This window comes from Odontesthes bonariensis, chromosome 7, assembly GCF_027942865.1.
Source record: "Odontesthes bonariensis isolate fOdoBon6 chromosome 7, fOdoBon6.hap1, whole genome shotgun sequence".
Classification (NCBI taxonomy): Eukaryota; Metazoa; Chordata; class Actinopteri; order Atheriniformes; family Atherinopsidae; genus Odontesthes; species Odontesthes bonariensis.
The window spans coordinates 14401825-14429374 of NC_134512.1; the positions used below are offsets into that span (position 1 = coordinate 14401825).

Here is a 27550-nt window from a genome sequence, read left to right on the forward strand (position 1 = left end):
AAGGTGGAAGACCATGATCAACTGTCATCTTTTCATAGTTGCACTATTTCAACGTTTTTCAATGAAAGCCATGGGTCAGTAAAAACTTGCATGCACATTGCTACTGAGTCAGTTTAATTCGTTTTTTTTTTTCTTTAACCCAGTTGTTGCTCCCCGAGGATAAGTTAGAATATTCTGGGGCCATTAAAACCTTTTATAAGTTAGGCCATGGTGTTTTACACAACCTTTTTCAGTGAATTAGAGAGTGAGAAGAGCTATTTAGACACCTTAGGCTGCTGGCAGAAAGTCTGTGTGTTTCAGCGTAAAGCATGAAATTAAACTCCTGTATGACCAAAGAATACTTGTTTAAACTAGTAGTATACCAGCAGTTGTTGTTCTGATATGCATTTGCCTCAGAATTTGTGTACAACATTCTTCTTATTCCTCATGGAAAGATCAATCCCACACTGATACATATTAAAAAACAAATTGTGTGTGTGCAGAAGACAGAAAGTCCTCTCGCAACTATCTGTATGATTCTGCTTACAATTTCAGCCATCAAATGGAAAAATTAAATTTACAATTTAATTCTGAAATTGAATATGTAGACTAAATCTAATATAACCACTAGACCATCCAACTGCAAATTGATGAAGCAGTACTTAACTTTTAAATCCTGTGTTATGTTCTTGTTTCATTCATCAAGTTTAGATCCTCTGCAAGTGATATTTCCACAAACATTTTTTAATTTTAGGTGTTAAAAGAGTTTTGCTGTGTACTACATTCCAGTACTCCCATTGACCCATTCCAGTCATGCGAGTTTCCAAAATTGCATGCTAGTCAGATGTTTAGCTTTTGAAGTCCAGTTACATAGGCTGCCTGTGGTAACCTCAAGATGCTATGATATTGTCATACTTCCTTCTCCTTTGCTTCCCCTTTGTTTTCTAAAGCATTATAAAAAGGTTTAATGAAGACAGTGTGTAGTCTTTCACCAATATAATTCCTGAACCTTAAAACAAGTTTAGCCCATAATTAGATATATGTCAATGTAAATGCTTTCTAACATATATTTTTAAATTATCTTAATCTTGTGTTTGCAGATTTTTAGATTTTTGCAGCAGGAGATATAATTCTCAACACATAAAGTGTGTGGTTGGAATGACTCAAGAGAAACAGTATCAACAGTTATCAAGAGACTCAAGTGTTCCCGCAAACAGAAACATGGAGGAGGGTGCATTACAGAGATGTATAAAAGTGTGTGTGCCAAACCTTTCCTCACTGGTGTCTGCAAATGGAGTGTGCTTTTACAGTACAGTGCCGCTCAGCCCCTAGTGGCTAGATAGGATATTGCATCTTTTTAATCAATTCTACCACAATCCTTAAATCCCACATTTAAACACTGAAACACACTCATTTCTTTTTGCAGCAAAGTGTGACTGACAGCTTGTCATTATGCTTCGAACTTTCCTTATTATATGACCACTTTGTGCTATATATACCTATATACTGTCGTTACGGTAATGACAATACTTGATTACATAGTAGACAGTAAACAAACAACAGCTTTCAGATGTTGGATTAGTCTATTCTATGGCACTAAATCCCTTGATTAAAGACATAAAACACCACAGAAAGGCTGTTGGTGTCTCTGGTTTTGGAGAATTAGTGTTTCTTAGTAATAAAGCACAGTAAAATGAGTTAATCTCTCCTTTCTCTGTCATTCCTCACCAAACCCACTCCAAATGTCTCAAATGCCAACTCCTGAGCCTAAGCTTTCGCAACATACAATAAAGGCAGCCTATAACTTTAAATACTGTTTAGTGGACCTGTGTAAATTTGACACCATTATGCCACAGAGAGGGTCTTTGTAGGTGTTTATGTTAATGTGGGGGATTGCCAGAGATCTGTATAATCCCTGTTTACCCCATTGTGTGCTGCCAAATAAAAATGATGCGGGTTTGATACATCATGCTGACATTTTCATCCCTATGTCCTTCCCTATGATCTTTAGGCTTTTTCTGAAATCTTTTAGCTTCTTTGTGATGTTTTGTATGCAGTAAGCTACCTATGTTTGCCCCACTACTTGTTTACCTATTCTTGCTGAGAAATCATGAAACTACAACTGTATCTCAAAGTAAACATGGGGAATTTTGTTTTAAGTCAACTCTGACTTTTTCTGTGTGTGATGGGATATTCAAAATCTGTAGGCCTGGTGGATGTAGTGATGTGCTGTGGTAGTGTCTCTGAATAATCTCCTGGACCATCAAGTCAAGGTTTAACTAAGCCATGGTGTGTGCTGGAACTTGATCTGCAACATCTCCCAAGATTTTTGGCAAGTTGCGACTTTGAACTTTAATTTTAGCCTCTAACTGTAAAGGAGTAGTCAATGCTGTATATTTCTAAAGTTGATCATTACAAGTTGACTTTAATCTAACTTGAATTAAGTTTAAGCTCAGCTTTCTTTGAGTCTTCTTTTCTTTTACTTTACATCCCCCTTTCTGTGCCACAACCCAGTTTAAATTGGCAGACTTGGTAGTGCTAGGTTTGTGTGTGGTGGCACTGGGGGCAGGGTGCAGTGCTTGCCTGGGCTGACTGTACCCAGCCCCTCATAATTACAGACAGTAAACAGCTAGTGCTTTTAGGCCTATTTTCCCTGTCTGATGGGGAGAGAGTTCACTTTGGCATAAGAAGAAAAGACAGAGAGCATGAGGAGGAGGAGGAGGAGGAGGAGCAAGAGGAGGGGAGAGAAAGTCTGAAGATGGACAAAGATTTTCAGTTTTATTCTGGGTGTTAACTATGGCAGTATAGACACACAGATATACAGAGACAGTCCACACACCCTGAGCACAACCCACACACATACTCTTTTTGAGCAGCAGTCTTCTGATGTGATTTTACTCACAGTCTTAATTAGAACTTCCAACAACCCCTGGTTGAATATGTCTTTTTACTTTTCTCTTTGAAACTGTCTAATTGATCTTATGTCTCATTCTGAGTGTGTCTGTGTTTTTCTTTCTGTCTGCTTGTCGGTGTCTTTCCCCTCAGTCTCTTTTACCACTTCTGTCAAGTTAAGCCCTACTACCTCACACCCTTTACTTATTCCAAGTTTAATTCTCTCATCCTGTTTCCCCTCTTAGTTTTCCTTTAATACTCACTGCCACCTGCCATCACACACACACACACACACACACACTCACATTTGCCTATTGCAGTTTCAGGTGCATCACAGGCATAACTGTGCTAAATCATTATGAGTCAATACACTTTATGCAAAAGTTCTAACCATCTGTGTATGCCACCTCTCTGTCTCTCTATCTCTTTCCTGATTTGTCCCTCTGTCCTTCTCTGTATGTGCACTACATGGCACTGGCAGGCAGTCGGATGGGAGGTTTTCTTTGGCAGTCTGCTCCCCCTCTTTTGGCTGGGACAGGCCCTGGAGCGTGCTACTGGCTGGGAGTGTGGAAGGGAACCCGGGAGGTAGTGAAGGAGGAGGGCAGGGATGGAATGAAAGAGAGAGCTTGGGAGGAGGGAGACCGGAGGGATGGAGGCGTGGTCTTGTGTTGGTAATGAAGTCTTCTCTTTTCATCCTCAGAAGGCAGAGTGTGAGCGGTCGGACTGGGGTCTTTGCTGCTCCACAGCCCTCTCTGCCTGTAAAGTGTGCCGAAAGCTGCTCCGCTCTGCACCGCCTGTGCCTCACTGCTCCTGTCTGCCACAGCTGAGAGATACAAAGAGCCCAAGACAGAGAAAGACCGCTACAGTCATGAGGCTTTTGCTGGCTTTGGCTTCACAGTATTACTCTTGAGGTAAGACTTCAGACTTGCTTATTTGCTGCTCCTACCATTTTCTGTGGAAGTGCTCTCCTTGACTGTCTGTCTCTGTTGATTGTTGTGGTTGGGGAGTGGGGGTGTAATGGAGGCCGTCCTGTTTAGGTCACTCCCACTTTAAACATGCATGTGTTTGTGGGCATATGTGTGCGTAAGTGCTCTCATGAGCATGCATAAATTAATATGCTGTTTTTAAGTTCATGTATCAATGTGAACTAACTAGCTGTCAGAGGTTTATGTTAACTGTGATAAATTGCCTCTACTGGAAGGAAGGCGACTGACATACTTTGGAAAAAGGATGAGGGGGCCATTCAAAATAAGATGAGAACTTTAGAAACAATTAAGTGTCATTTCAGTCATTCTAATTAGATAAAGTATTTATATTCCTGTGATCCTCTAGCTGTCCATTCCCTATTTCCATGGTTTATACATTCTATAAAAGGGACAAACAAAGTGACTCAGATGGAACTATTGCGACAAACTATCGTTTGTATCCTACAAATCCCCACACATTTTCCATGAGGAAGAATATTTGGCACTAGATGGTTTTTGTACAGCCCCGTGTATGCGTGGGTTCTCTCCGGGTACTCCGGCTTCCTCCCACTGTCCAAAAAATCATGCATGTTAGGTTGATTGGCATCTCTAAATTGTCCTTAGGAGTGAGTGTGAGCGTGCATGGTTGTTTGTCTCGTTTGTCTCTATGTGGCCCTGCGATGGACTGGCGGCCTGTCCAGGGTGTACCCCGCCTCTCGCCCATTGACTGCTGGGATAGGCTCCAGCCCGCCCGCGACCCGATCGACGGATTCAGCGGTATAGATAATGGATGGATGGATGGATGGTTTTTGTACAGCGACTAAATTCCCAGACTAGTAGAGCCGGTGTGAGAGATATCTGCAACTTATAACGGCCAACGTGATCAACCATGCTTTTCTGATTGTGAATATATTTAAATTTGAGGTCCTGTGGATCAGATTGAGGTTATTAATAGTCACACTGTGGAAACAGAACTGAACCTGAGAAGCAGAAGTGTCAGAAACATAGTGGACTGTATATACAATTATCCTAAAAAAAAGTAGTTACAGAGGTCAAAACATGGCTGTAAATGTGTTTGTTTCTGTCATAAAGTTTAGCCTTTTAAATAGAGTTCCAGGAAGATAGACTCACTTTTGGCCTCAGCCTCACGTGGACAGTTAAGGAAGTGCAATTTTTGGTTACTTGTGAATTGGCTCATCTCCTTCAGATGTTGCTGCTTGGTAAGAAATCACTGGGAGGAAGTCACAGAACACAGTAAAATTTGGTATCCTAACTTGGTATTATATCTTATATCAAAAGCTTTGTTTTTTTTATCCATGCCTGTGCAACACAACTTTACTTGATAACTTTTAAACCAAAAGTCTTGTCTTCAGGGAGTATGGCTTTGAGAAAATAAACCAAACTTACTACTCCTCAGATTGTGATGTTTTTTTTAGAATAGAATAGAATAGAATAGAATAGAATAGAAAAATACTTTATTTATCCATTTTTTATGTCACATATTTTATACCACAGCTTTGAATATAAAGGTGCTTTTTGTTTTTGGTCGGGTAGCATAGTTGTTGTTCATGCTGCATTCACTGTGTGCATCCATGAATTTGGTGAGTATAGCTTTTAAAGGAGCACTGAAAAGAAGTCATCTTTGCTTGGCTGCTGCATTCAGAAATCAACAGTCTTTCATTCTTAATGAGTGTCTCTAGCTGTAAGATGAGGTGAATGCTGTATCATAAAGGTGTCAGGTTAATTAAGTGTTGGCTTTGGCGAGGGTTAATGTAAATTGCAGCCATATAGGAATTTTAAATGAGCTGTTATATAGCATACAATGCGATGGAGATTTGTTTATTTGCACTGTTGATTGCTGTTAAAGGCTGATGAATCCAACAGGCTACAGAAGCTTTTCTCTGTAAATAGAAAGGACAAGACGCATCTGCGGCTCAGTAACACCAGGCTTTGATGTGATTTCAGTGGATCTGTGTTCCTCCCCGCTGGGCAATTCAGATCCGGCTTGCAACTTACTTACTTTCATCCACATTCCCTTGGAAATCCATCCATCTGTATTCTTTCACTCACCTCCTTCCTTATCCCATACAACCCACGGGTTCTTGCACCTTAAAACCCCTCAGTGAGCCATTCAGCTCCTATCAACACCTCCTGTATTCTCATAGACAGTTTTCCTATGGTTTTATTCTCCATCCTCACTAGTCTGACATGCTTCAAGGGAATGGGTCTTTCCAAAACCGCTCCCAGAAAAATTAAAAAAAAGAAACTAAGCGACTTTCCACTAGTTTCTGCTGGGCCATGAGAATTATGGTTTCCCAAATGTACAGGAGCCCAGCTTAATTGAAAAAACATAAGCATGGTCTGCCATGAAGGAGACGGTCCTTGTGTCACTGTTGAACTGTGTGAATGTACTTTCCAGAGCTGGCAAGGGGAGAGAAGGGGAGAGAGAAATACAAAAAGAGCATGAGATGGAGGACAGACAGAAGGCTGAAGAAAATAAATTCATGACATTTACAGTGAGAAAAATCGAGAAAACTAACTTTGGTGATGTGCAAAGTAGATTTAGAGGCAAAAGAAGAGAGATTGTCAAATTCTTGTGATGGAACCCTGAAGGAAAATAGAGCAGTTTGGTTTCATCTGGTCTCTCATGAGAGTCTCTATTAAATGGGATTTTAGTAGGGCAGAATAGCAGAAAAGAGCCATCAAGAGACTGTTTGTCAGTCATTAGTCCCAAAGGGAAACAATAGATCCTACAGTAAAACTGGCTTGGTTGCAGTTTAGCTAACAGCAGCATATCTCCCATCATTTTCTCATCAGGAGTCCTCATAACATTTAAACCTATTGAAGCAGTCTCATCTTACAATGCAGTTTGCATTGCAACAAGAAAGCCAGAATGAGAAGTCTTGATTTAAATATCGACTTCCCATATGAAAAAAACCCAAAACATAACTATCTTTTCTATTATCTTTTATTGTGTCTGCTGCCACCCCTCCTACGCCCTCTGTTTCTCCCCTCCTCCTGCATTCTCTCTCCTGGCCTCTCTGATGTGTTTTTGGGACATGTTTCTGTGGCAACCTCAAATGGTGATGATAGCCTCTCTGCTCAGTTACATGCAAAGTTAAGTCGAACTATGGTTCAGCTTGACATGGCAATTTAAAGGGGATAGAGAATCAAAATCGTCTTTTTCACATTTTTGGTGTTAGTTCTGAGTCTCCCCGCTGTGGGGAGTACACACGAAGTGCCAGCAAGTGTCAGAACCTCTGTTTCAAGTACTCCCCTTTTTTGAATATCCCCCAGAATATCCCCCAATCCGTTTTTGTGAAAAAGTGATGTCATTTTTTCAGCAATCGCCCCCCCCACACCCAAATCCACAGCCACCCCGTTTCAGACACGCCCCTTCGGCGAGAAACAGGAACAGGTGAGCCTTCCAAGGCTGTGAAAGCGGACTACGATCGTTACATATTCTTCCCCCGGAAAGCAATGTTCGCGATCATTGGCTTTTATATATTTTTAACAGCATCCCCATATACAACCGCCGACTTTTCCTTTGCACTGCGCATGTCACGGAGTACAGTTTCACAAAGCTTGCACGATTCCGAGCAGGCTTCAGTCGGAATTTTGCTCATTAGAGGGTCAGTTCCGACAGGGACAGACACAGACTGCAGCGAGCTGTGCGCTCCGCTGAGAAGGTGATCGGCTGCATCTATCCATGACCTGCACGTCTCCAGGACTATGGGGCGAGCAGGTCGAATCACAGCTGACCCTTCTCTATTTGCACCACTCCCCTCGGGCAGGAGGCTTCGGTCCATTCGGACCAGAACCTCCCGTCACAAAAACAGTTTTTCCCCCTTGCAGTTGGACTTATGAACACTTCATAACCACCTCATAACCTGCCCCAGTCACTTTACCATCATTAAAATTGCACTAATGAAGCTGCACTGTTGTTGCTCTGTATATTGGATACTGTGTATTGTTGTACACACCTTGTACATTTTATATTCATATATTTTTATTCTTTATTTTTTATTATTATATCCTATGTTACGTTTGCACCTTACGCCGCAGCAAATTCCTAGTTAGTGAACACTGTTCACTAACAATGGCAATAAAACGAATTCTGATTCTGATTCTGATTCTGAACAAAATCAACCCCAGCAATCAGTACAGCCTGTAAGTATCACATTTTATTTTGTTTTAAATGTGTGTTGTGCCATATTCCTGTTGTAAGAATTGCACGTTAGCTCTGGCTTGTTCATCTAAAGGGAATGAGCTTTCTTTTCAGTCAGTGTATTACTCTATAGCTCTGTTTTCAGTGAGAGCAACGGCAGCCAATCAAGCAACGGCAACTGAATAGCGCCAACACCTACCTGCATTTCAGAATGAGGTTGCCAGATAAGCTCTGAAATGACGCCAATAAGGGAAAAAGACGCATTCTAAACCCAGCATAGTAACAGCTGTTTCAGAGAGCCTTTTAGGGAGGTTCTGAGCCATTACAGACCCAACCAATTTTTTTTGGGCTACATATCACATCACAGAACAAGGATTAATGCCCCATTCAACCTTTCTCTATCACCTTTAATTGAACCTTGTGTCAGTATACATCAGGCATAATTTATTTATTCACTAAAGTTTTTCAGACGGCGCGAAAAAGAGAGTTTGTGATATAAATAAATGTGTTGTGATTGATGCTTTTGTGAGATGATGCTGCAGTTATAAAATCAGGACTTTAATATGGCAGTGGGGCAATACAGAAATGCTTTAAGCGACTGGAAACTCACATGTGGTCCTAACGGGCTGGCTTTGAGTCACAATCTGACCAAAGAAACAGAAAAACTTTTGAATGAAAGCAGCTTTATTGGAATTTCGGCCTTATAAAAAACACTTAGCTTTACTGTTTTTTTTTATTTTATTTGCTAAAAGATGGAACTTCGGAGCGTATACAGAGAGCCAAAGCTCATTCCAGTTTAGCTAAGCGTATACAGACAGAATGATTCGATCCCCAACACCATAATCTGTTTGGTCCAGTTTTTAGTAGCTCGATTTTGTACAGTTTGAGTCCGACTATTATGTTTACATGCATTTTATAAGTCTGTTTTTGGTTTTGTTAGCACAAGAATACATTTTTTTCAAGTGTCATGTAAACCTGGTTACTGTCATTGGTTCAGATGGCACATTTGTTGCACATATGTTTGCCAGCAGCTGCTGTTGCCAGGGCTTCAGAGGAAAGCATGTTTTGTTGACTTCCTCACTGGGTGGCTCATTTGTTTGTCAGGGCACAGTAACCCCTGACCTTGCACCACCTCCTGCCTCTCACACTACCAGTTAATGTAACTCTAGACTGCCCCAGACACCCCCACCGCCACACACATTCACCATTACTGACACTGAAAAAAATATGGACGGATCAGGTTTTGGTTAAATGTATTTCTTATGCGCAGTATTTTGATGACGGAAAGCTTTCAAGCATTTTAACCTCACAAGATTCGTGAGCAGACAGATAACCAGAGGAAATGTAATTAAACACTTAACAGAGTGACACATGCCTGCTGTGTTCTTTTTGTTGTTTTCGTACATTTTCTTGATTATATTAGGAACTAATGAATCCATTGTGCCAAAAACTAGGATTGATAAACTCTGGATTAGTTATAATTCTCTAATCAGTTGCCAATGACATTACTTTGCTAAGTTTAAAAACTCAAATTCATTGTTAAAGGCTGCTGATACTAGCTTCAAGGGTTGTTTATTACCAGTCTAGCAAGTCTTGTTAACAGTTACATAATACTATGGAGGTTATTCATCCCCTAATTCGATGTTGGCCAGTAGTGTCATGACTTTTGACCTTACTGTGCTGGCTGAGCTGAATTTTATTAGACTTTGATCGTAAAAGCTGAATAGTGATTTCAAAATAAGGATAGGCTCATGTCAGTTACTTAAACTTCTCTTGATCTTCAGGATTTTGGCATTTTGGATGTTGGTTTAAAATATTGCAAAGTAATGATGAGTAATTTATCATTACTGAATGGTTATTTTGACCTTGTGTCTGACAAATTTATAATATCCCCTGCTTGTAGTTTTATGGATAAACCAGGGCCGCACAGGACCTGTAATATCTGGTCAGCCAAAAGAATTGTGAGTTTGTGAAATATAATGTTACTGTCTATGACACACGGGTTCCAAAATTGTTGAATTTTTGAAATGCAAAAAAACTCAGGCAGGCTTTGCATGTGAATGAAATGACAGAAGAACGAGACAAAACAGAATAAAAGGCAACAAAGGGATGATGTTATCCAATGATAAGTACTTTGTTAAAGGAGAACTGCGGTATTTTCAACATTAAGCCTCATTTCTGAGTCGTCTGCAATGTTTTAGAACCCCCCTCACCGCTTTTTTGATGTTTACTGCTGTCTCCGGTATTTGCCTAATTTTGATTCATCTCAACATGCTTCAGAACGGCAAGTCATATGCATGTCCAAAAAGGTCCGTAAAAGCACCATAAACGTCCGTTTTCAAAATAATCAACTCACCGGAGTGGTTACTGGTGTGCACTGGTAATCCATATCAAATTTCGTTGCGAAAAGTTGCTTCTGTCGTGTTTTATTTGACATTTTGTACTGGATGCTGGTTGATATTACTCCGCCACCGCTAAGAAAATAGTGCGAGCATGAACGAGCTGCCAAATAAAACAAGACAGAAGCAACTTTTCGCAACGACATTTGATATGGATTACCAGTGCACACCAGTAACCACTGTGGTGAGTTGATGATTTTGAAAACGGACGTTTATGGTGCTTTTACGGACCTTTTTGGACATGCGCATGACTTGCGATTCTGAAGCAGGTTGAGATGAATCAAAATTAGGCAAATACTGGAGACAGCAGTAAACATCAAAAAAGCGGCGTGGGGGGTTCTAAAACATTGCAGACGACTCAGAAAAGAGGCTTAATGTTGAAAATACCGCAGTTCCCCTTTAATGGATGCCAAGTAACTGTGTTGCTTTGTTTGAAGGATCATTGAAATCTGCAACACCAATTTCTGCACGATGAGTTCAAAGCCTTGTAGCCTTAACTGATTTTACACTTCTGAGTTTGGTGCACTGAAACCAGTTATTCAGAATTGATGTACAAGCTAAGAAGATATGGTTCACATTCAAAGACAGTCGTCAGTTTAAAAGTCTTTTTTTCGGCTTTTTTTAAATAAACTTTATTTTATATGGAGCTGGACTTCCCTACAGAATCACCCAAACATTCTGAAGTGATTTCTTATTTCCAAATCAATCTTTTCAGTCCTTCTCAAATATTCCTGTGATTCTCGTTTTTTTCTACATTGCTATGTTTTTAAGTAGCAAAACCTTTTGCATTTTGCAACCTATGTTTGAATGTCTTATTTTAAACAGAAAATCAAAGGGCAGTCATCAAATGGGATCTTTCCCAGAGGAAAATAAAAGCTCACAGCCCTGCGGCAATCTGTGCATCATCCACACTGATGTCAGTGGCAAGAAATCTCAGATTTTCTCAGCAGTGATTTGTAGATTTCTATCTTTGGAAAAGCATCCTTTACAAATTTAGCTGACTATCAAATTATCCAACCAAGAGTCCGTGCCAACACAGACTCAGTCTATTGCTGCAGATTTGTTCCCACACACACAAAACTCTGAGAACATCTGAGTTAGATTTTTTTTTGTTTCCTTTTTGTGTACCCAGTAGACCTATTAGAAGACCAAACCTTAATTTCTGAGCCCATATAATGTTCAGCTAAATTTAAATACACAATTGGAGATATGCCTTCATGGTCGAAAATCAAAATTTGATGTTTCTCAGCTGATCCTTGGAGAAAATATAGGCCTGTTTATGACATTAGCCATCTAAAAAGGGTCATTCAGTTTTTATTCATGCAATTTAGAAATAGTTACTCATGCTGCCATACATCAGCATTTTTTATCTATTTATTTTTTTGAATGAGCTATAAAAGCTTTTTAGTTACAGACAATTGAATTAGCTTTTATGGGCACAATGTTGAGTGATATCAATGCCTGTTTTTGTTTGTTTTTACTTTTTTTTTTAAAGGATCTTTCTCAGCTTGAATTATTCATGTTAGAAAAAAAAAAGTGCAGATGAAGTTTTGTTGGAAGGTTTTTGATGGAATGGGTATCAATACACTGTACTGAGCTGTTTGACCTGATTTCTCTATGTCTTTCTTAGTTCAGTTCCACTGTTGCACAAAGTTTTCAGCCAGGCATTACTCATTACTCTTCCTGACAAATTTGATAGTCTACACAGAATATCAGGCTTGTAAATGGAATTTGAATATAAAAGACATGACTAGAGGTGAGTCTCCCAGAAACTCATTATTTCATCTCTTTCCCTTACTGCCTGCCACTCTTTCTCTCTCTCGCTATCTGCATCTTCCTCTTCAAACAGGACACATCCTGCATATTTTCCATCTTACCATATATCCCTGTTCGTCAAGTGACATCTACAGTTTAAGGGGCTGCCTGAGCTCCCATACAAATACACTTAGTATACATGTGTGTATATGTTTTATGTCTTACAACATACATTTTATGTATCCTCAAATGCAAGTCCAAATATCTGTCAGTTTGTGGGCGGTATACTATGTGTCTGCTGATAAATTACCGTTGGATCAGCACTTGTGTGTTTATTGGACATTTTATCAAAAATGGCAAAAAAATTGGCTTGAGTTTTTGCCTCTGCTCCCTCTGTTGCAGGAAGGCTCTGATTTCCTCTGACACTAACAACAAGAACAGGTTTCCTGAGGAGACTTTCTGAAGTAGTCCTTGTATCGCACAGAAAATTCTATAGAAATAAAAATTAAGTCTTTTCTCTGTTTGACATTTTCGTGGAGTTTTGAGATCAGATACCAATTGTATTCCCACCATACAAAATTAGAGAAATGATTGGCGGAAATGATTTGTAGTCCTGTTAATCAGTGTTTGTAGACCTTAGTTAGCTTTCCATTGTATGTATCTGCTGTGGCATATATCTTTGGTAGGGAGGCGTGAGGGGAATCACCAGTGAAAAATTACATTACATCTCCAGATGCCTTGGCCTGGCTCCGAGAGCTAAACAGGTTCAGGACCACTTTCCCTTTTAAACCCCTTTTCCGCTACATTCCTTCTCTTCCCCTCTTTCTCCTGCGTTTTGCTCCAGATGTGGCATTGTTTTGGACACATTTGTTTTGGGCTTGGGCCGGTAGACCTGCGCAGGGTCTGATGTCATGCTCTATTTAAAGGAAAGCCATGAGAACTGGGTGGAAAGAAGTGCACTGCGGTTTCACTTCAAAGCTTCTGTCTAGGACTAGTGATGACTCTCATTCATGGCACAGCAATCTGTGTCATGGACAGATGACCACATTCATTTTAAGTGTTGACAGACATGTTATTTTAAAAAGGTTCAGAGAGGAGGCGTAAGTTTTCACAAAAGCCAAAGACTTTATCTTTATCTTACACTCGCAGGTTTTTCTGAGGTTACCTCAGTTTCACTATCATTTAGAATAATCTGCTGCTTCATTTGAAATTTGTACAAAGGCTAGTTATGGTATCTTATGGCGTTAGAGAAATCTGATACCACAGCAGAATGAAATTGGAAGATAATGCCTTCAAATGAACCAACAAACTTGCTTAAACTTTCATGCTTCTATAATTAATTCTGTCAGTCAATGAGTTTTGAACATCACGCCATTAAGGACTGGGACAATGAATATTTGTCTCGCCTTGTGTTGGGTATGTGCATCTACTGTATACCACGAGAAATACATATAATTTATTAGGCTCCAGCTCTGAGAGTTCAAACAACAACTTTTCTTCATAGACGGGACAGAGGAATCTATTCTTTGATGACTGAGCTGGTTGTTCCTTCTTATTCAAACTGTCAGCACAGTGGAGAGTTAGCAGCAGCTGACTATCAGACTCGACTGTCAGATTCCCCATGGGAGCTCTGCCTTCAGCACTGTTTGGCCTTCAAACACACTTATATTTGCCAGGTCCCCTCTAGTGTCCATGGTTCAAACAGCTCAAAGTTCTAACCCTGCTGAATATATCCGGGTCAAACGGGCATGTTTGCCAGATCTTCATCCCTTGCTGTTGCCTCTCCTCACTCCACTGTGTTTGCTGAAGGAGTTCACAGTGGCTTTGTCAGCAGTTGAGTTTAAATGAATGAAATGATGTTCCATTAGACAATGGGTATATTTCCATTCAATCATTTAACATACTCACACACAAACAGAATCAGTGAAAGGGAAAGTTGCATTTAGATTATATAGTCATCAGCCAGTCTACCTCCACTTAGAGCCTTCTCAGAAGCCCACTTTACCTTGTATCAGTGTAAGAGATCCTCATTCTCACAAAAGCGTTGCTCTTAGACTCTTAACCATGAGAAACATATAGGTTAACTATAACTGTGGGTTAGAAAATTAAAATTGTCATTGAATGAAAAATGTATGGCTGCCTCACCTGTGTGGTATGACAGCCCTCAGAAACCAGGTGAGCTGTTTCTTTCTTCTCTCACATGGTTCCTCTTTCTTGCTGTTTTATTCGGAGGATACGGTAAAGAGCAAAGAAGTTAGTAACTGTTTGAGTTTTCCCACTTTCGAAGCACACATATAATTCTGCCTTTCTGCCTCTGATTTTTTTTAACTAGTTATGTATAAATGCAGATGTTTTTGACACAGTAAGTGTGTGTCTCTGTGAGTCTCTGTGAGTCTCTTCCTCTCAGCTTAAAGTTCACTACAGTTCAATGCCACTGTGGTCAACATCAAAGACTTGGACACAGACATGTTTACTCGTTGTCATGCGCAGACACGCAAACAGTCTTTTGGATAATTTATATTTACATTCATACAAGAATATAAACAATAAAGATGAAATCAAGAAAAGTCAACATGTGTATCCTTTCTCAGATACACACTCACAGGCTCTCACACGCACAAGCAGTTTGCCTGGCTGCTGTCCAGCACAGCACCCAGTTTTTACTCTCGCCGTGGAGACCAAATATTACACACAGTGAAACGATAACAGTTCAACCCTGGGGTCAGAGGGTCAAGCGCATCTAGATGATCAGTGTTTCCGCTCCAGATACTGTTTATGGCTATGTGTATACACACCATGCAGCCTGTCAGACAATTGTATACACCCTGCACCCATTCTCAAGCTCACACAGCTGGCACAGCCAAACATTCGCAGAGTCTGTTTTAGGGAAGGGGGAGTATTGTGTGTGTGTCCATGTGTGTCTGTGTGTGTATATATGCGTAACTTATGTTGTGGGGACATAAATCTGTTCACACAGTCCCTTTGTAGGGATTCACCTCCCTTTTGTGGACAAAAAGTCCCCATAACATAAATCAGGACATTTCAAAGTGCACTGGCTTTAAGGTTAGGAAAAGGGACTAGCGTTAGGGTTAAGGTTAGGGTTAGGGATGGCTTCCAAGAAATGAATTAGTGTTATGTCCATTTAAATATTTGAAACACAAACAACAAGGTGTGTCTATGTGCATGGACACGTGTGAGTTTGTGGTGTAGGTGTTGCTTGTCTGTGTGTGTTTGTGTATGCAAGTTTCTGAACTCATTGAATTGAACTAATATTCCCCTGCCACTCACACATTTTTAAACTAAGGCACACAAACAAACACTCACAGGCTTACACAAGGATTGACATCCAAGCTAACAGAAACTCCCATAGAAGTTCAGTATTCTCCTCTCTCTTGATCAGTGACAGCCTGTCTTTCTTTGAAAAAAAGCACCCTCTTCCCTGCCCTCACATTTCCTTTCACAAGAGAGCAGACCCTGATAATTTTGTGCTGCAGGAATTGTAAGTCACAGAGAAGTTCTGCTGCAGGTCTGACCATAAACAATCACGGTGGGCAGAAAATACTTTTTGTTCACATAAGCTCCTCAAGTGCAAAACACTCACTTTTCAAGAGTTATGCACTCACTTTTTATAAGGCTAAAACAGGTGGTGGGGCTAGTGAAATGGGAGGCGCAGATGGATGAGGTGACAGGGTGGAGTCAGGCTTATTGAATTTTACCTTCATTTGCTTTCTTCTATTTTTTGTTTTATCTAGTTTAGTTTACATCTCAGATTCTTCAATTTCTTTTTATTAGATATTGAAGAAAGTTGTACATCTATAAATATCAGGCTATTCATATAAGTGTGCTACTTATCCAAAGTGGATGGTCATGCCTTTAATAAATCGATAGATTTTATATATTAAATGTCATCAAGAAATATTTTTACAAATGTAGTTATTTCATGTTGAATTTTTTTAAACCAATTTTGGACACAATGGTCATCTTCATCGACACAACAGGTTGGTTAAGCGTATATTTACATCCATACATGTAAGGGTGTTTGTTTGTGTGTGGGTTTGTTTATCCGTGTCTGAATGCATTGTGTAGGTTTAATTATATGTGTTTTTGTTTAAATCCCTCTTTATGGGTTCTCATGGCTATCTGTTGGTTATATCTCTGCAGCAGAATGCCAGTGGCAACCCTCAGGATTAAGCCTCAGCCCAGTAGTGTATATCTTTCCGAGTTTGTATGTAGCTTTAAACTACCAAGTTGAAAGAAGAAAGTGATTTTCTTTGTGAACCATATGTGACTGCTGATGCAGATGGGAAAAGGTTAAAGCAGCAGGGTACTCAAAGTGTACTCAAATATTGTGGCTTTTTCACTCTCCATCGGATGGCAGACTTGAGACTGGCAGTGTGGGAGATGCTATCAGTTCTTAACTGGCCAGTCAAACCGAAAATGATCACTGATGTTAGAGATAAGTGTGATTTTATTCTGTATTGGACTTATAGGTTTTTCCTGCAGCCCAGATAGATAACTAGCATTTTGATTTAACACATCTAGGACTACAGTATGTATGTAATTTTATACTGCATAGTTATAGGTTGTTGGAATTTTTTTTTGAGGCACAAGTTAAGAAAGCTCACATATCTAAATTGATTTTGTTATTCCTTTCAAGACAGGACTGACATTTGCTACACCTCACCATTCTGTTTATGAAGTATAAAGAAAAGTGCAAGAGAGATCTGGCACAGCAGAAGACGTGGCTGTAGACACTGACATTGTTGACAATCCTTTGATTCTGCAAGCCAAGCACAAGCTTTGAAAGCATGCACTGATAAGGAGTTAAACCATCACTTTTCGGTCAGCGTAAACGAGCAAAGCTGAGAAAATACAAACTATACAGGAGCATAATGAGGTCATCTTCTTTGTGGCACTATTACTTGATATCTGTATGAAGAGATCCACAGTATCATCACAAGTAAGAATGGCAGATAGAGATTGTTCCATGGGAAAAAAAAAGCATTAACTGCTTGTGGCAGTTACTCTTTCGTTTTTAGCCTACAAATGTTCCCTATGTCTGAGCTGCTGTGAGTTGGTGTTGCTGTTTGCTGAGTGGTTTTTAAGCTAAAGTACAGCTGTCCTGCTGTCAAATATGTTATGTTTAGCAGAACTCAACAATTGTGTATATAACTCAGCAGAAGATTAACTTTTCCACATTACAAAAGTGAGTTTGAAATGTGGTTTTGAAACTGCTAGAAAGCTCGAGCTGGTTTTGAGCGAATCAAGCATGCCATATTAGTTGCAAAGGTTTTTTTTAATCATTTTGTCATCTATTTTTCCAAGTAAACATTAGGGAATATAGAGTACATGGATATACAACTATTGTGTGTAGTATCTAGGCCCTTAAAGTAATATCTCAGCTTGTCATTTTCAAAAGTGGTAGGCTGCACTAGAATGTTTTCTGCAGAAGGCTCAACTGACAACATAAATGCTCTGTAGCCGTAGGGTAGAAAGGCCATTCCTGCTGCATTTTGAGAATGTAAACCTTTCAGATTTTGTTATACGGAAGAACATTTATGTGCAGATCATCACAAAAAAAAACACAAACGGTTCTTTTTGTCACTTTTAACTGAGAAGCTTAAACACGTCTGAGGATCTTAGTTGTCCTGTTCATAGAGATGTACACCTGGGAAGGGGTGTAACAGAATCCCCCATACTCTCTTACTATCAACAAGGAGCACTAGTGTTATCTTTTCTTACTCTCTTTATGTCTGAACAAGAACCTTTCTGTCTTCTTCCCATCTCTGCCACTCTTTCTCTCTTGTCCTCAGACATAAACACAGACCCATAATCTCTGCTGCCCTACATGTAGGCAAAAGCATGGTATGGTCTAAACACCTTCTACAACTAGAGTGACAGATTCAGAAGAGAGCAGTAAGGGAAAAAATATGGGGAACAGAGTTGAACTATTACGATCAGGTTTCTCTCTAACGACTGCAAAGACGAGGTCTGAGCCAGAACTGCCATAGGGCTTTTCATATTTCCAGAGGCACTCATGTGCATTTTGCTTTTGAAATAGCTTGCTTGGTCTCAGCTTTTCTATTTCCCTGAAGAAATTCACCATTATTTCAGACATTTTGTTTTCCATGACATTCCTGAGTGAGTGAGATGAAGGATAAGAGACAGAGAGGGTGGCACAGTTTAAGCAGAGAAGTTTGATACATCTATTTTTGGTTGGGGAGCTGCTTCTCTTATTTGCACCATATGTTTTGGATATAGTAACATAACCCACACATATATTTTTATGTGTAATCAACAATTAGCCCAAATGTGTTTCTAATTTTCTGACAGCTCCCAGTGCATCAGTAAAATATGCTTGAGGAGGAGCGATTTGAAATGGTTTGATGTACTGTAGCTCACCACAGTGTCATTTTCTCTTGGTTTGTCTTCATCACTTTCCCTTCTCATTTTTCAATCTCATTTTACAACAGCTAGCTTACCCTCTCTGCTCTTTGCAAATACTTTTATTGTGAGAATATCTTGAAAGTTCATAGGAAAAAAAAGCCTTTGATCAAACACACATAGGTAGGGAGAAAACTTCAAACACAGCTGTCTGTCAGATATTTTGAATCTCAGAGCTTAATCTATGATTTTACTGCATTGTTTGTTTTCAACAGAGTTCCCAGGGTTCACTGGTCAGGCTATGGTGCAGGGCATTATAAAACCTTCAACTGAGCTGCTCTGTATCACCTATTACTCAAAATCCAACACAAGGCTTCAAGTCATGATGGGCCATGAGTGAGTTTTAATGAAAGATTTCCTGCTTGGTCTCTGCCAGGCCAACAACCACGCAATATCTCTCCTTAAGAAGTCACTCCTTCAAATTAAGGGTGAGGGAAAAGCTGCACTCTAAAAACAGAATAGTTTAAATGAAATGGGACCATTTTCAAGAAAAGTAATAGGAGCTGTATCCGACTTTAGACCCCGGTATGGGTCAGTGAGAGTAGGACTAGTAAAACCCAGAGGACCGTGTCTCCCCCTTTTACTTCACCAGTTCAGGCCAGAGATGATGTGATCCACATGGTGGGGGGAGTGTGTGTGTGTTTGTGTGTGTGTGTGTGTTTGTAGAGACAGGAGGAAAAAGTCAGCTTCTGGTTTGGGTCCAAGACAGGAAAATGCTGAAGTAAGCTCACCCGTCATTTCCTAGACTCCAGGATAAAGCACTGGCCTAATTATACTTGATGCGGCTTTTGTGATTTATACTTTTAACACTCTTTAACAGCGTGTGTACGCGTGTACCTGTTTGTGTGTATATAAGCGTGTAAAAGCCACCATCTAGTCTAATGCAGCTGTGTCACTTAGGAAAAGGTCATGCGAGGAGAACTGCTGTATCGGGCTCATTTTCCTGAGCAGATGTGTGTTTTCTGACAGCTTGTTTTTTTCTCCCATTACTTGATTTGTGTCAAGAGCTCACCCATTTCATGCTGTACAGACGGAACAGAGCAGCCCCCACAAGCAGAGGAAAGAGTTCAGTCTGTTGGATGATGTCAGTGTTTGGAGAGGATGAGTGTGAGAGTGGTGGGGGGGATAGATGAGTCTGGGAAGAGAATAGTTTGTGTGGGGGAAGTAACAACAGATCCCCTACAGAGATGCTAAGCTCCATTACAAACTGAAAGAGAGGAAGAGAACTATTTACAAGGATGAAGAAAAACGTTCCACTTTTAATCTGTGTGCAATCTAAAAATAACCTCCCCTCTCTGTCTCCTGCCCACTGGGGCAGGCTTGTTAAAAGAGTCTGTCTCCAAAGAGGGAGAGTCAGAGGGCTGCAGAGGGCCAAACAAAAAGAAGAGTCAAGACAAGAGGGAGGGATTAAAGATGGAAAATGGAGCGCAAGTGGGAGGGTGGACGCAGAGTAATAGCAAAACGTCCAAAGAGAAGAGTACTGGAAAAAGATGAATTTTCAATAGAGTGAGAATGAATTCATGAAGCTCAAGAGACTACTTAATTGATGAAACTCCTACGATGTCAACTGTTCCCTCTCACCACGCCAGTCAGCCAACCGAACCCAATGCAGATCTATTACACGCCCACAATATTTGGCCCCAAGGCTTCTGTGAGTGTTGGTGAAGCAATAAAAGCACCTAGTGCTTGGAAATGTGGAATAACAGACTAACTTTTACAGGGCCCTGTGGCATGGCCTTTCTCTCACAAGCTCTCCACACATACACTGATTCACACACATACCAAACAGTCACCCATTCTTCAGATGCTTCCTTGCTTTCCAGTCTCAGTGTCTGACTCATAGCTGGCTACTGTACCAGTACAGCCAGCCACCCAGTCTGATGTTTCATCCTCATCTGTTCCTCTTACATTGTTCTTTTTTCTCCGACTTCCAGGAAAATTAATGGAATAGGACAGTGTTTATTTTCAGTAGGATTTTGTGATTTGTACCAAAGACATATAAGAAGCATCTAACAAAGAGAAAGATTTCCAAAAGTACAAGGCACAGCCCCTGGGAGTGAAATATTTTCCCTTGGAAACTAAAACAATCCTTGACCTTATTCACTAACATCCCTCTACCCAGTGTAGGAGATGTCTCTTCCCTCCATGCACTTGTTGTGTTATTTCGCAACCTGTTTTAACTCAGGCTGTTTTTTAAAGGGCAGTTGGTCAGATAGACTACATCTGAACTCTCTGATGAAATTCCTGGTGACGTTACTTTCACAGAATACATCACTGTGATAGCAAAGCAAATGGAGGAGAAGCTTGTTGTAGAATGGAGAATACTGCCATCTAACATGTAGTAAACATGTTAAATCTCCTTTTCATGTATAAACCATATTTTCATTTGACCATCGTTTTTTTTTGTTCCCTAACTTTAAGCAAAAAGCAACTAAAAGGATTTTTTTTTTATTATTTTGAAAGGAAAATATTTGAGTCCAGTCACAGGACCTGACCTCGAGTCTGCAGGCTTAAAGCCATGTGCGGATGTCAGGATATCACACACTGGATATCACACATAGAATATCATGCATTAACATGGAAGGTGACCAATTGGTGAGGACAATCTTAGATTGTCTCTCTGGGGCTGTTTTAACTTAATTTTGAAGAAAGATTCACATATTATTTTAAAGGGTTTTCACCAAAATTGATTAGGGATTCTACTCTACTGTATATAGGAAGTTAATATATTAATTCAATATTAACCTGGTCCTCTCAAACCAAAATATCTGCCTGAGAGTGTGTCCAAGGTGGCTGCCAAGTGGAAGTTTGTTATTTCAAGACATATACTGGTCTAAAGAAATCTTAATGGTTACCTAGTGTGTTAAAAATTGCTTCTCATACTGACTGTCAGTACTTAACTTGTTTGTTGATATGATAGAAAAGTTTAATCTCTGGATTTTCTGTGCTCATCAAATCTACTTTACATCATATCTCCTTCTCTCTGATGCGCAGTGAAGTCTATATTCTCTTTTTGTTTTATTTCAACATTACAGCTTTAACTGGGGCTTGTAAACATAGCCTTACTCCAGTTTAAATTCCTGTACGCTTACACTGATGTTGCCAGTGATCAAATATCATTCAGATATTTGCTCAGATTATAGAAAGAACACAGTGTTTGCTGCCAAGTACACAATTACCATGGAACCATTACCCAGCATTGCGGCTGGAGAACATATAGACCTCTCAAGTTCAGATCACACAAAGATGTTACATATGCATTCCTTATCAGCTGTGCATTTTTACCACTGTGATGTCATTTTCCCACTTAAGGCAGGGGGTTTAGCCCTCCCTTTTTTCCTATTTTTAACAATGGAACATCAGCTGGGGGTTTGTGGTGAGATTGCATCACCAAGGTTATTCGAGCCGTTTGGTGCAGCAGCCGTCTGAGGGAACTGAAACAGAGGAGAAATAACTGAGCCCCTGAACAGACAAACCAAACGCCATTCATAAAATCCTCCTAGATAGCTGCCAAGAGCATGAGACCTGATGACGTGTGAACTGCTTGACTCTGTAATTGCTCTGCTGGTTAGAAGGAATGGTGGCTGACTACCTCACCATAGAAAGGAAGGTATTCCAGTGTAAGATAAAAACCTGCCCTTGGACAGATTCCCATGCACATATCTTCGATTAGTTTGAACTAACCCTTCAAATGACCAAAACAGATTTCCTTTTTTGCTCTTTGAGGTTGCTTAAAGCTTTTAACATTTCAAATTTTCTCAACACTTTTACGACCTTATATTTCATTTTAATTGCCCTCGGCTCCTCTGTTGGCTTACATGATAGCAAGGTGGTTAAGGGATGCCGAGTGTTTACTCTGTGGACACCAATCAGATGAGAATATGTCCATTTGTTATTCTGTCCTCGAATGGTTGCAAGAGAGCCTCCTCCACATAGTTTTTAGTACATGAACTTTGAATGTTTCTTTTTGTAAAAAAAAAAAAAAAAGAAGCTGATGTAATTCTTACCCCTTCAGTTAATTTTGAAGTAGATGCGAAGGGAAACTTTACTTTTACTGTATGTCATGTCTGTGTAGTGACTGCATTCAAAAGAGGAATGTGCATACTTAGAAAATCGTGGCTTCCTATTACTGACTAAATCTTTGACCAGATCAGAGTGTGCTTTAGTGACCAATGGTCCTCACATGGGCCCTAAAGACCCACTATCTCTAGATTAATAGCTTTTCTGGCCCAGAGATACAGGCTGTGCCAACAAAAATGGTTGGACACGCGGTGCTGGCATGAAAAACTGAAGTGAGTGCAAAGGGGCAGAAAGCAGCACTGAGCCCAATCTTAGAGTTTTTCTAGTGGAGCTGCATTAAAACAGCATGAAGATTGAAACGCTGAACTGAGAAGACTACGCCGCAGAGGCACAGACACTAGCTTGTCACTCTGCCTCAGACTTTTAATGGACTGTGACAGAATTTCCATTCCCAACAGCCTGGCCAAATGGTTTATTCATCAGAGCTGCTCAGGGTGCAACACTAGCAAGTTTCATGCATACTCAGTTTGACACATAAATTACAATGTGTTAACCTAGTCTGAGTTTGTGCAAATAGAAACGTTTTCATCTGATGAGCCAGGAAGGGGGGAAAAAAAACAGCAAACCGTGCTCCAACACTCATTGAAATCATTTAATTTGACCTATTGAGTTTACAATATGTCAGAAATGTGAAACATTCTGTGAATCTTTCTCAGATAAGGTTTTATGAAATACGTCATGGTCACATACACATATATGGGCATGAATACTTACGTGTATTTAAGGTCGAGAGGGGATCATTGATGGCTGAGTTACCGTGAGAACCTGAGTCTCTGGATTTGTTGTCTTCTTCAGTCACCAAGGATTAAAGCATTTGAGCAGATCTGCTTGTGCAGCAGCTGTAAAAATATGAAGCAGAAGGAGAGTATGATTCATGAGATAAGGGACAACATCTCTCCAGCTTGCAAATGCAGTTTTTTATGTACCATTCCTCAATTGATTCTCTATACAATCCAGACAAGACGCCATCAGGGACTAAACAGAGAGATAGACAACCATGCATACACTAGTAAGTAAGTAAAAGTAAGTAATTTTTATTTATAGAGCACGTTTAAAACAGTTTCCACTGACCAAAGTGCTGTACATATGATATGGCTAAAAAAAATAGAAAAATAAAAGCAAATCAGAACAAGCAAAATATAAAAGCAAACACAAAGAGAGTAAGAAAGACAAATACAGAAATACAATTGACAAATAGACAGCACTAACAAATAAATAGCAACAGAACAGAAGACACTTGAATATAAAGAGAGGAGAGAGATGGAAAGCTAGGAAGCAGGGAAAGCCAGGGAGTATAGGTGGGTCTTGAGCCTTGATTTAAAAGTGGTCACAGAGGGAGACAGTCTAACATCTGGGGGAAGACAATTCCACAGACGTGGGGCTGCTACTGCAAAAGCTCTATCGCCTTTTTGCTTGAGGCGGGTGCGGGCCACAGAGAGAAGACCCTTGTCGGCAGATCTAAGGGACCTGGATGCTGAGAGGGGATGGAGGAGGCCTGAGATATATGAGGGAGCCAACCCATGCAGTGCCTTATATACAATCAGCAGGACTTTAAAGTGGATCCTAAAGCTAATGGGGAGCCAGTGTAAGGAGGCCAGTACAGGGGTGATGTGTTGATATTTTTTGGTGCCAGTTAGCAGCCTTGCAGCTGCATTCTGTACCAATTGCAGACGAGAAAGTTGGGACTGGGGGAGACCAAGATAGAGGGAGTTGCAATAATCTAACCGGGATGTAACAAATGCATGAATTACTGTTTCTAAGTCCTTGGGAGACAGGGAGGGTTTGAGATGGGAAATAATTCTCAGCTGATGGAAGCTACTCTTGATAACAGAGCTAATCTGCCTTTTAAAACAGAGCTCTGAGTCAATGGTGACACCTAGATTTTTGGCATGTGGCTTGACAAAAGGGGAGAGGTGGGCTAATTGTCCTTCGATCAGGGGCCTAGCTTTAGGAGGGCCAAAAATGATGACCTCTGTCTTACCATCATTTAGCTGAAGGAAGTTACTACTCATCCAGCGCTTAATATCCTGGAAACAATCCAGAAGAGGCTGAATGGAGTTATCAGATTTTAGGGGCAGGTATAGCTGGGTGTCATCGGCATAAAAGTGAAAAGAGATGTCATAACGCCGGATGATGTCGCCAAGGGGGAGCATGTATAAACAAAACAGCAAAGGGCCCAAAATGGAGCCTTGCGGGACCCCATAAGAAACAGGAGCTGAGGAGGAAGAGGAGCAACCAAGGGATACAGAGAAGGTTCTGTGTCTGAGGTAGGAGCTGAACCAGAGTAATGCTGTCCCCTTTATGCCTACCCAGTCCTCAAGACGGGATAGGAGAGTGTTGTGGTCCACAGTATCAAACGCTGCACTGAGGTCCAAAAGAACCAGGATCGCATTTTGACCTGAATCTAAAGTGAGAAGCAGATCATTGGTGACTTTTAGCAGAGCCGATTCAGTACTGTGGAGTGTTCTAAAACCTGACTGGAAGGGCTCAAGGATGTTATGCTCAGCCAGGAAGGGAAGCAACTGGGCCAGCACTACTTTCTCCAGTACCTTGGAAAGGAAAGGAAGTTTAGAGATGGGACGGTAATTATTTAAAGAATTTGCATCCAGGTTGGGCTTTTTAAGCAGGGGTTGGACCACTGCATGCTTAAAGCAGGCAGGGACAGCGCCGGATGTCAAACAGGAGTTGACAACTAACTGTATGGAAGGGCCCAGCACATCAAAAGCATCTTTAAAAATAGAAGAGGGGACAACATCACCAGGGGAAGATGTGGGTTTCATACAGAGGACTATGTCCTTGAGATCTGCCAGCGATACATCAGCAAAGTGACTAAAAGTAAATAAAGGGCCTGAAGACACCTTAACTGCGGGGGAAGGCAGAGGAGGGGGAGAGAACAGTGCTCTGATGTTTTCAATTTTATCAATGAAAAATGTCTTAAATTTCTCACAAGCATCAGCATTTGTGAAGGGAGCCGGTGAGAGTGGAGGGTTGGTGATTTGATTAATAGTGTGAAACAGGATTTTGGGTCTGTTAGCATGCTGATTGATAATATCAGAGAAGTATTTAGCTCTGGCTGCTTTGGCAGCTGCCTGGAAGGATGCTAAAGTAGATTTAAAAATGTCATGGGAGATTGTAAGACGGTCTTTTAGCCATTTCCTTTCAGCTCTCCGGCAGGCCTGCCTGAGTGAGGGGGAGGCATCATCTAACCAGACTTGAGATCTAAATTTTGGGCGCTTGTGACAAAGAGGAGCTACCATATCCAGAATGGCTAGGCAGGAGGAGTGGAAGAGAGCAACAATATCATCTGGGCTGGATGAGACAGAAGAGGCTGAGGACATGGTAGTAGCAATGGACTCTTTGACAAAAAAGTCAGAGAACTGAGCTATTGACTGAGAATTTATACAGTGAGAGTAGCGGCCAGTAGCTTTAGCCGCCTGCACAGGGTTAGAGATGACAAAGTTAAATAAAACAGGTAGATGGTCAGAGAAGGACGTTTCCTCAACCATAATATTGTCTACAGAAAAACCATAAGATAAAACAAGATCAAGGGTATGACCTAATATGTGGGTGGCTTGATCAATATGTTGACTGAGACCAAATGCATTCATAGCATCACAGAACTCTTTTACCATTGGCTTATCTGGGCAGCATACATGAATATTAAAATCACCCAGTACTAGTAACCGGTCATGCAATGACACAAAATGAGAGAGGAAACCTGAAAATTCAGCAATAAAATCTTTATCTGGTTTAGGAGGTCTATAAATCAACACACACACCAGCGAGTTCGTTTTAGATTCCACTGTCATGCATTGAAGTTCGAAGGTACTGTAAATCTCTGTTGGAAGCGACCGGATTTTCACGGCATTTTTACAAGAGCTACGCCACCACCTCTTCCAACACGTCTCGGGGTACTAACAAATGAATAGTTTGTGGGACACAGTTCACCGAAGGCAGCAGACTCACCAACTCCGGCAACAATCCAGGTCTCCGTTAGAAAAAATAAGTCCAGGTCATGACGGCAGAGAAAGTCGTTCAATATGAATGTCTTATTTAGCACCGACCTGCAGTTGACAAGAGCTGCGGCTTGATGACATGGCGAGTAGTCCAATGAACGAATGTTTCGGGGGTTTACTCCACCACTGCGGATGCGTAGCCTCGGTCGGGCGGGGATGACGGGCGCTGAGGACTTCGGTGGAGCAGCAGAGACATGACAGGAGTAGATCAGATCCCACGAACGCCGAGTCAGGAAGATGTCATCTCGGCCTAAGGAGAAGGCATGGCACAGGTGGGGTCCTAGTCCTGACTGCGAGTGGGCAAGTCTCGCCCAGCTCCTGATTTTCACCCGAAGGCCTCCACGATTGCCTCGACGCTTACGTCGCTTCTTGCGGTGGACAGAGCAGCAAGAGAGCCGGCGTATGCACTCCAGGGACGGCTGGATGAACGTTGGATGAAACCGGTGATGAACGGCAGGATTAGCACTGGTGAAGTGGTCCAGTGAGTCCTTAATGTGGAGCAATAACTGGCGATCATAGATCAGAAGAGCAGCGGAGTATTTCCAGTGCAGCAGGAGGAGAAGCAAGAGCAGACAAAACTTCAGACGGACAGGTAGAGCTCACGGAGCAGACGGCAGGCCGACGAGCACACTGGCGCCATCATGCAACCGGGAGATGAGTGAGATGAATAAAGAATCACAACTTATTCGAATTGATCAATTTCTAAGTTATTTTTAGTGATCAAGAACCAAGATCAATTCTGACTGTTATGAATGAAAACTTTCTTTCTGAACACCAGTTTAGGTACAGAAAAAACCGCTCTTCTTCCAGGACAATTGTCCTTAAGGTCTTACATTACTGATAAGTCTAATA

At 40.9% G+C, this 27550-nt stretch overlaps 1 protein-coding gene and 1 long non-coding RNA gene across 3 annotated transcripts in view; one reads left to right on the top strand and one right to left on the bottom strand.

Annotated features, from left to right (window-relative positions):
- Nucleotides 1–2772: 2772 nt before the first annotated feature.
- Nucleotides 2773–27068, bottom strand: LOC142383824 (uncharacterized). 2 transcript variants are annotated; one of them, XR_012770007.1, is made up of 4 exons: nucleotides 26649–27068; nucleotides 23397–23521; nucleotides 14304–14375; nucleotides 5276–6257 (listed from the first exon to the last, which is right to left on the bottom strand). It is a non-coding gene; the product is annotated as an uncharacterized LOC142383824 (long non-coding RNA). The 2 variants fall into 2 exon arrangements; XR_012770008.1 differs by lacking the exons at nucleotides 5276–6257; nucleotides 14304–14375 and adding an exon at nucleotides 2773–3694.
- Nucleotides 3576–27550, top strand: part of znf469 (zinc finger protein 469) — a 54839-nt gene continuing 30864 nt past the window's right edge. Inside the window, exon 1 of the mRNA XM_075469572.1 lies at nucleotides 3576–3782. The gene's annotated coding sequence lies outside the window, so the exon portion shown is untranslated. The remainder of the gene's footprint in view (nucleotides 3783–27550) is intronic.